The following is a 10,585-nucleotide window of genomic DNA, read 5'->3' on the forward strand; positions in this document are numbered from 1 at the left end:
AACCATCATAATCACTTTTCAGGTACAGGGTTGTGTGTTGATTTTATTTTCATCATCAGCATTATTTATTTAGTTTTTATAAAATAGTATAATTTTAACCCTTAAATGCATGAATGTTTCATAATGACATATTATGTATATATGAAGTATATCTAAAACGGATGGATCTCCGAGAATGTTGCAATAATATAAAACTCTCCTGATTTTAGAGTAACAATTACAGAAGAATAATATACATCATATTTTGTTACCTTTTAGAGCTTGGAAGGGTTCAGTTTGAGCAGATGTTTTATACCATCATCATTGTTCTCGTCAGAGCTCATTTTCCAGTACATTCAGCATCTGGCTCAGATTACGATCTCAAACATATTCCCAAAACTATAATTTTCAACACCTTCAAAATCAATATTTTGATAGCTGAGCTTCTTCACCAGATCCACCATCAAGTGACAGTGATGCTGATCAGTTTTGCTGATGATACTTCCTATTCTTTTGTTTTCTGCCTGCTGTAACTATGAGTGAAACGTCACGTCATTATTGTGTATCATAAAAATTGCACTTATTCAGCCATCAAAGAATCAATTATTGTTGAGCAGAAAAAGAAAAAATGCTGGGGTTGTTAGCGACCCTATACAATTGTTCACAAAAAACATTAATGGGAAAACAGGCATTCTTTTATCATTTTATTATTTATTTTCTTGATATATTGTTTATAATGAATTGATTGAGGAATACTAATAAGGTTAAAGTCTAGATATAAAAAATTAATGAGTAGGAGGGTAGTAAATGACGTCCTGGGTCACTAAAGACCCGAGGTATGAGTTTAAGTGTCAGTGTCTTCCATTTAACAGTTATTGGCCAAAACATAAAACAGTGCTTTTCTGTATTAAGCATTTTAACATCAGTGCATCCGATTCCTAACTGCATTCATTATAGCAAATTGTGTGTTTATCATCTAGTTTATTATTATATCTTTGCGTTACATGTGATAAAACAGGAATGCTTGTCTTCAGGTATAGCAATTTTATTTATTCATGGTCTTAAATGCATATTTCATTTGCATAGGACAAAAAAGATCTTTCCTCGTAGTGCATCATACCTTTGCCTACATATACATGTATCACAAAAGAGTGTTTGGTATATTTCTCTACATTACGTTGCATGTTGGCCCAAATTAAAGGAAAGATTAGTTTACAATGCAGGTCTTTGTGAAGGTCATACATTGATGTGCCAGATATTAACATCATATTAACATCTCTATATGGTGTAGGACAATCACAGTTTTTTTTTTTTCAAGTTTATAATCAAATGAGCAGCCACTTGTCATTAACCCGTAGATCCGATCTTGTGATAAGTTTGATGGCACAAGCTCGTTTCTATGGGTCTCTGTCTCTGTGGTAGAAAATCGTCCAAAATGTAAGGCCAGCCTGCTTTGGCTTTTTACATATTGCACTCTTTGCCTTGCTTGCCAGGCATTGAAGTTGCTCAGACATGTCTAGTGTAATTTACTATTGATTGACATTTATGTAAACTTCTTCAAAAGGGATTACAGCAACCAAGACTGTGTGCATCCAGGTTGAGGTAGTAGGTTGTATGGTTTAGAATTTTGCCCTGGGAGTTAACTGTACAACCTTCTAGCTTTCCTTGGAGCTCACAAGCCACCGATCAGCATACAGTTACCAAAATTAAACCTACAATAAAACTTTGAGACTTGAAGAATGAAGTAATATGATGCAATTTTTATTTGGAATTAGTATTTGAATCAATTGAGTGTTAGTCTGAGAGATGGACCTTTATATATCCTTTCATTAGTATTGAATGGAATTAAACATTCATGCATAACCCTGCGAGTCATTGAGGATTATGTCTGTCAGAAGTAAAGCTGCAGCCAGTCACAGGTGAAATCGATAAAATAATCTGAAAAGGAATGTTTTATTTCTTTGTTAGCTTTCTTTATATATATATATATATATATATTTATTTTTTTACAGTTAATTTCATGCATCCATTTTTGGTGAATGCTGCACTAGAATAAGGCTCATTTCGACTACAGGGTGAACAGAATTGATTCTGTATTTGTCTACATCTCAGACCATTTGTCTTGTAAAACCACAAGAAAGCAATTGGCCTCACTTATAATTTCAATGGTAACCCAACAAGTTTCCTTGAGGGGATTTTTTTTTACCTATTTGTTCACCCTTTAGCTGTTGCATGAGCCTATTGGCTTTTAATTTTTCTCTGAAGCTGTAATATGAATTTTGCTTAGCTCTGCCGCACCTGACAGACAAGTGATAAAGCTTGGTTTTGCTTCATGTCCAGTAAATAACCATAATGTATACGTGGTGCACTGAGGTGTCATCGATTTGTCTGGAGCTGGTCCTTTCGGTGCTGTCAAAGAGTCTCATGGATCAATGCCGGCTCGCCCTTTGACCCCTAAGAGAAATCAATAGCATTGAGCGTAAGGGGCATGGGCAGCGTCGATAGAGTTGGCTGTCAATTGGTGTGACAAGACATGATAGTTATTAATGTTTGCACACTCTACCCTGTCGGCCAGTACATCTCGGCTCAGACATTTTTTTATAGACATATTTTATGTTTTTCAAGATATTTTATCAGAGCAGGGAAGTGTTAGTAGAGTGCAGAATGACGCGCTGTTCGGATTTGAATTGAGAATGTCTTTTAAATTTAAATCAAATTTGAATTGAGGTAGCACACAAGATACAAGTTGCAATTAAAATTTTATTAAAAGAAATGATATAACTGAAATAAAATGTAATATGACCAAATTTTTTAACTAGAAAAACAAATTGTCAAGCTAAATGTGTTTATAAAGCTTTGATAGATAGGCCTGTGTGTATTTAGTTTACATATTTCATCATATTTAAATTAAGCTTTGTCAATCACCTGTGTTAAATTTCTTTGAATTGCAATTCCATTTAATTCCTCTTCTGTCATTTCAATTCAAATTCCAACTGAATTTCCTGTGAGGCGTGATTCATTTAAATCAAATTAGCATGAATTGAAAGAGAGACAATTCTTCAATTCTGAATTTTGCACAACCCTGATACAGTGTTGAGATTCATTTATTGGTTTTGTATTTGCCTATAGTGAAGGGCCACTGCAGAACCATAACACTCAACTGCACAAGGACTAACAAGCTTTGTAAAGCTGGTAATGTATTTGCTGCATCTTTAATGTCCAAAGGTGAAAGTGGGGGTCAGCAATGTCCAGACACTAAGGCAAAGGCTGTAATAGAGTTGATTGATTACAGGCACTAGTTTAGGGCCTGCATTGATTTCATTTGCTTTAAAAGTCCCTAGGCCCTGTATAGTCTCCAATGTCTGCAGTCTGGAGTCCAAGCGGACTTGGACTTGAATTATGTGTTGCTGTAGAAATCGCTGTGTTCCTTGTGGTGCAGTGGAGATTATATACTGACATTCACAGCGCTGTGCTCCTCTGAGAATGCCTGCATAGGGCAGGAGTGTTAATGAAACGGGGAATGAACTGAACCACAAGATAGGCTGTTCTGCAAGTCATTATATCGTTACACGAACCCTCTTTCTCCATGAACCGCCTTTCTCAGTGTTTGTGCTATAATGTTAGACATAGTTAATGATGAATTAGTCATTAGGCATAGACTTATTCATAATATGCTATCAGCAGTGGTGTAAATGATTGCTTAACAGTTAATTTATCAAAGAAGATGCCATCGACTGACCCAGACCAACCGCACAATAGTTTGTGCAAAAGGTTTATTGCTGTCTTCAGTCAATTAATTTTAGCGTCCTCTGAGCCGGGATGAGTTTGAAGATGAGGTCGTCTGTCAAGAAGACATCGAGTTAGTGAGGTATTTCTTTGGATCTTCACTTTTCTGCCACCAGCCATTTGCCTTGTGCCTGAAGAGAAGCGCTCGCCTCACTCATGCGCCGCAGCTTCCTGCCACTGCGGGACAGCATGATGGATGTCTCCCACAAGCCAATGGCAGCAAACGGCGGGGCGGGTATAACCTGCGCCTTCCAGTCCACCCCCGCCCCCCTCCTAAGACCAGTCTGCGTCTGATTCAGCACCCGGCTCCTCTTTTCTTTACCTCCAAATATGATTTTTTCTCTCCTTCAGAGATGGATGGTGGCAGCGATGGCGTCTCGTTTGTTCGGAAAGGCAGAGGTAAATTGTGAATGCCGATAATTATCTACTCATTCCCGGGAGCATCACCTTGGTCGGTTCTCGCCTTGTCCTCAGGGGAGGACAGGGGCCAGAGGTGTGTAGGGCGGGAGGAGATTGGGGGAGGAGCCGGGAGAGGTGAAGGGAATAACATCACTCATGTTTTGGCTGGGGTGAGCGACTGAATTGCCACCACAGATGGGAGAGATTTCATTAAGCGTACCGAATAGTGTCGACAGAGGTAAAAGAGGGGGGTGGGGTTCGCAGTTCGTTGTTCATACGTTTGCCACATCTGTATGTAGTTGCCAACTAGTCGCAACTCCAAATATCTAAGTGACAGCTTTGCCTTGAGGCGGTTTGGTGCATGCCTGCATTTCCAAAGGGGTTTGAGTGTCCGATGCAGCCTATTTGAAAGTAACACAGACTTTCGCTGGGGATTTTTCTGTCTTTTCTGTGTCTGCAACTATCGGCTGATGTATATAACTGCAATGCAAGGTCGCTTTGACCTACCTGTTATGTGGATGAGGCACCTTGAATCTCTGCTGGGTGTCTATGGGATTGCATGTCTGTCATGACTAAGAGAAGACAACAAAGAGGAAGGACTTACCGTCTGGCTCTGAGATGGAGGTGGTGGTGGTGGGGGGGGTGTTTCCTCTCCTCACACAAAGACTGCAGAGCAAGGGCATTTGTCTATCGAAGTCCAATCTAAGAAAGAGGAAACAAGTTTCACAAGTTGTCATTCAGCTTGTTGCCATTCCATTCTTCTTTTCCACCCCATCATCCTATTATAGTTTTGTCTCATGCATAACAGTTATTAGCAAAACGTCTTTGTATTTTACATGCAACATTTTCAGACTTTTCACAGGACCAGTGATGCTTTAGGACACAAAGCATACGTGATGCAACCATACAAAAACTTTTGGAAGTGTAGAAGCTGCTGAGTTCAGCTTTGATAAAAGAAAAGCAATAGCCTCAGCTGGTTATAGCTGCCCTCCTCCTGTTCCCTGAGACCCTAACTCGTGAGTTCTTCTTTCAAAATCACGGGTCAGGAGCTTGGGAGACAGGTGGAGGGCTTCAGCACCTCTGACCAAAAAAAAATTCTCTCAGACAAATGAGCTTGTGCGACAGTATGTTTGCCTGCTTAAAACATGCTAATCGTATCGTGTTATATATGGGCTTGTCACACTGCACTTAACCCAGGGTGAGCATTTAAATCCCAGGTTAACTTTTAACCCTGTGTAAAGTGTTTCACAATTCTGTTTTTGAAAGCAAGTTATCATGGCTGTTAACACCGGGTTAGAGCAGGGTTTATCGGGACTTTGTGATGCTAACCCTCCAATTGCGGTGCCAAAAAATATAGTGTAAAACGATTAAAAAAAGTTTCACACACTGAGTTTAGTTTCATCTTATGGGGAAAAGTTATTGTATATTCTTATAGTGTAAATGATATTGTTTATATAGTGGTTTCCGCAGATATTCTAATTCATTAATAAAAATAAATAAAAAATGTATCTCCTGATTTCACAAATAGGAATGTTAGTCTAGAGTTTCCAAATATACTGTGTTAAGTTAACTAACCATAAGTAAAGTATAAACAAGTGAATGAGTGATATGAGTGAACCCGGGATTACATTAAACAAGGGTTTGGAATGAGAAATGAAAATCCCACAGGCTATTTCGAGATCTGTATTTAAGATCTGAACTTAAATGCATAACTTAAAACATTTCACTCACTTCAATCACCTTGAGGCACGACCGGTTTGTAAACCGGGAAATACCAACTTAGGATACACCTGGCAGCTAAGGTGTCTGGTTAGGGGGTTTTCCATCCCAAGTTCTCAGATCAGAGCATACATTTATTTCAATACTATAGTAAAAGTCAAATTAAATGCAACACATGTACATGTTCCTTATACGTAGTTTTGGTAAACCGAGATGTATCTTGTGGCTCTTTCACAAGCACAGCTAATGCATTAAAAGGCGTATCAAAAGGAGAATTTACTGGGAATTTAATATGTAGGTAATGCATTTGGTTTGCTTCCTGCTGGGCATATGGTTACTATTACAGTTTATTGGCAGAGACAGAGATTGTCGAGAGTGTAGGGAGGGCAAATGCTGTTTTCAATAATTTTTCGAAGAAGTTCTCTGGCAGATTAATTAAAAGCAGATTGGCTCCTTTATTATGGAATTATCGTGGAGGCAAGATGTACAATGGAAATAAAAGGTGGAAAAGGTCAGTATATTCCATTACTGTCCATTTGATGTCTGTGAACTAGGAGGCTTAGGAATATATATATATATATATATATATATGTTTTATCTAAGAAGCGGGTGGGATTTATTGCCGTCACTCAAATATTTTCACATCGTTAGAGTTTCCAATCAGACTCCAGGTCTGAGGATAATTGCTTTGCTTCAAAATGTCATTGCTGTGTTTATGACAGCTGTTAGCGAGTCTTCAAACATTTATGAATTAATAGCATAATTCTGTAGACAGTTCTAATGCCATTCGGTATGCTTGTCTGCAGAATAATAATTCACTATTCCAGTACCTGGTTTACCATTTGCATTTAACCTACATTTATTGTGGATGTGTAATTATAAAGCCACTGACTGAGTAAGACTTTGCTAATGTAATACTTATATATATATATATATATATATATATATATATATATATATTTGTTTAAAACACTCAGATTGACTCTTGCCCCCTTTTTGTCATTATTTTTAAATCTCTGACTCTCAAGAATGAGTTGAATGAGAAAAAAAGAAAAGAGTCTAAAATGCATCCTCAACAAAACTGATTGTCCTCTGACGCTAACCATCCAATTACGCACTGCATAGCTTTTATATATTTATTAAACTTCACTCCAAGCCGTGGCAGTTTTCCAGCTAATAGGTGGTTGCCAGAGCCCCCAGCAACAGTAGCGAGATAGTCATCCACCATGAATACAAAACAGTCAGGCATGGCACAGTAAGCCTGAAGCCAATAGACTCAGTCAAATGCGCATGCCCATTGAAAGAAAAACAGCCATGGTGCGTCTGTCTGTAATCTGGCCACCGGAAATCGGGATATCGGAAAGAGTTTATCTTTGCATTTTTGAGTTTCCATTCAGAGTTACAGTGAGGGTTTTAAAGCTGAAACATCTAACTTGATGGTTTACAGCTCGCTAGATATTAGTAATGAGATTATATAGTATGAGCAGAGGTTCTCAACTTTCCTGCAGAGTTTAGCTCCAACCTTGATCAAACTCACCTGCTTAGTAATCCTGAAGACCTTGATTAGCTTTTTCATGTATTTGATTAAGGTTGGAGTTGAAAAGTGAATCTTGAGGGCCAGAGTTGAGAACCCCTGATAGAGTTTAGAGGGCACATTTCAATGTACTGAGAAAATTGCAAATCAAATTGTGGAAGAAACAGGCAGGTAATTATGAGACTTGTTGGGTCTTTTTCTTGGGAAATTGCCATCAGATCTATTCTAGGGCTGTCAAAATGGTTTAAAAACAAAAATTTTACTTAAAGATGACTAAAATTATCTTTTTTTAAAGAGAGTACTGAATCTCCTGATCAAAACATGCAAAGAAAATACAGAAACCAGCGATATCATATTTAATCACAATAACGCGATCATCAACATTAACCAGCAGGTAAATCAAAACTGCCTAATGTTACTGAATGAAATGTCGACCCAGGACGAGCTATAGGACTGTGCAAGCATTAGGGGTGTTGATGGACTCGATTTACTCCATCTATGTTTTGATCATCTTTCTGAATCCGATCTGGATGTAGTCTTTGACAAAAACTTGATTTTCTCATTTCTTTGTTCAAAATGTTGCTTTTTTAAAATTAAACTTACCCACATTCAGGTGTTGATAAAAGGGAAGGGTCTGTTCTTTCTTTTGATATATTGCATGTTCAGATATTCATACAACAAAATATTCTGGGGGCCATGAAATTGTGAAAATGCGCAAGGAGCGCAATGAGCAAAATATTAATGCACCGCATTAAAATGTTTATTCAAAGCAATGAAATGGCATGACTGTCTGCACAAAAAACGTTTAAACTAATGTTAATAAATCAAATATAATTTCATAAATTGCAAATTGCAACAAAAAAAATTGCAACAATTCTGAACAAAACAGCATCATGTATTTATACAAAGAGCCGATCACACAGACTATTTTTTGCGTTTAAAAACATAAGATCCAGTGGAATGGAAAACCTCCCACAAAGTCTAGAGACATGTTTTTCAAAAGCTGAACTTCTTTTAACTTTAAATGGCTTTCTAAACATGCAGCTTCCTTGTATGAGATGTGAGTGCAAAGATGTACGTCTAGCACTTATTTACAGAGACCCAATGGAAAAGCAGCGCTCTTGTGTGAGCTTCTTGGTGAGCTTCTCCATTTCTTAGTGGTTTGAATGGTTTTGTTTGAATTGTTTGTATGGTTTGAGTCATCGTAGCATCTCGTGCACCATTGATAAGGCTGTCTGACAAAACTAAAATTCAAATGCACCATTTTAGCATTCGAATGTGGATTTTTATTTTAGATTCGACTAATATTCAAAATTCAACTTTTAATTTGAATCTATTTCTAATCAATTCAATAGTATGAGTCATGAATTGTGGGTAATTTCCACAGTGCAGAGCTGGCACGAGCTTCAGCCAATTTAAGTGCATTAAATATGTAGTCCCATGGAGGTCAAGGAAGGCCTCAAAATGACTGAATTTCTTGACAGATATTGTAAGATGCTTGAGTGTGAAGCTATTGTCTCCATTTAATAAATGTGAGTCAAATATGGACACAACCGCTGGTTTGGTCACAGATGTCTTGCTCTTTTCTAGTTGACTTTTTCTTTTTTTTCTATCACACACGCATATTTGCTAGCACACACTTGGGTGATATTCAGAGTTGGCTGATGTCTGGGTTTTTCAGACACTGCGGCAGGCGTCCAGACAGTCACCTGAAAACTCACTCCATCTTTGAGTGTGCTGCCGCCATTGCTTTCACCCTCCATTTCAATCTTATGAATACACTGCATATAGATTACAACATTTTCATTTCATTTTCACATTTCAATTGCTTGAAAATGAGAGGCTGTTGAGAGGCAAATCAATGTTTATGATCTTTTTTACCTAATTTCAACCATGCACTGTCAGACAGCCATTAGCGCCAGTGAGATTCACTTTTGTGTTGTCATGTGGTGGATATAGTCTGTAACTGATGCAAATGATATTCTGGCTCCAAATCTCCCATTGTCCCTCTTCAACTCAGTTTTATCTCCTTGGCGCCCTCTACTGCATTGCTTTGTAGGTGTTGCCATGACAACCCAATCCCTGTGCATCCATATTCCATGTTCGCAAGCGACAACAAGGTGCACTGTCACATTATTTGTATCGGCACCACCAAGGTCACTTTATCTCAGCAGTCTGTCTACCAAAGTCAGCAACCCTCATGTCGGCCAGCCCACCGTGAGCTATTGAGCAGACACGATGTGCACGGACACTATTTTAATATATGATATCGTATGATTAAGATTGTCTGCACTTTCTCAGCCACCAGGTCACATTTTGCTGACATGTTTTCTTTAACTGGCTAAATAATCCTTTAGTGGAGGAAAACCACACTGTGTGTCTCATATACCAAGCTTTAACTGTACGATAATTGTAGGGGGAATTCAATGGAATGTTTAGCATAATTTTTGTGCTTCATATGGAAATGTATCCGTTATTTATGGCCGATATGTGGGTTTACCGCAGATGAGTCGAGCGCCAAACTAAAACCATCTCATAAGATGGTAAATGTGTGGTTTCGGCTCAAACTGAAATACCGCAGTGTGAGGACCATTTCAAATGATGTATATGTGCGATTGTGGCTGAAATTGTGCCGTGTGTTTCATTTGCAGGCAGTCGGCAGTGTTTAAGCGAAGCATCTCCACACAGATGAGCTGAGAGGTCAATGAGTTCCTGGGCTGCCACAGAGACTGCCAAGTACAACCAGACACACTCTATTAGATGCATTATAAAACTGTTGAAACTCTCTCTATCTTTTTCTCTTGCTCTGCTTCTCTCTCTCAGTGTTGCATTAACCAACTCGTTTTACTGTCAAATGCTTTTGTCCAGGCTTTGTTCAATAAAGAAATATAAAAGGTGAAAATCTTTGTTCTTTTGCTTGTTTCTTTAAAAGAAATATGAAATATGAATTTTTATTCCTCTTTTTAGTCAACTTTAGCATGGGTGTATTAACTTATGCATTGCACTGTATATATATATATATATATATATATATATATATATATATATATATATATATATATATATATATATATATATATATATATATATATATATATATTAGTGGTGGGCCGTTAACGCGCTGCGTTAACGCGAGACTCTTATCGCGGGATAAAAAAAATATCGCCG

General features: G+C 37.9%; 1 protein-coding gene across 1 annotated transcript in view; it reads left to right on the forward strand.

Moving 5' to 3' along the window:
• The window catches only part of LOC308693868 (arsenite methyltransferase), a 51,825-nt gene extending 41,510 nt beyond the window's left edge, over positions 1 to 10,315 (forward strand). The window contains exon 11 of the mRNA XM_081370960.1: positions 10,069 to 10,315. The gene's annotated coding sequence lies outside the window, so the exon portion shown is untranslated. The remainder of the gene's footprint in view (positions 1 to 10,068) is intronic.
• Positions 10,316 to 10,585: the final 270 nt, after the last annotated feature.

The sequence above is a fragment of the Scardinius erythrophthalmus genome, assembly GCF_964197995.2.
Source record: "Scardinius erythrophthalmus genome assembly, chromosome: 7".
NCBI lineage: Eukaryota > Metazoa > Chordata > Actinopteri > Cypriniformes > Leuciscidae > Scardinius > Scardinius erythrophthalmus.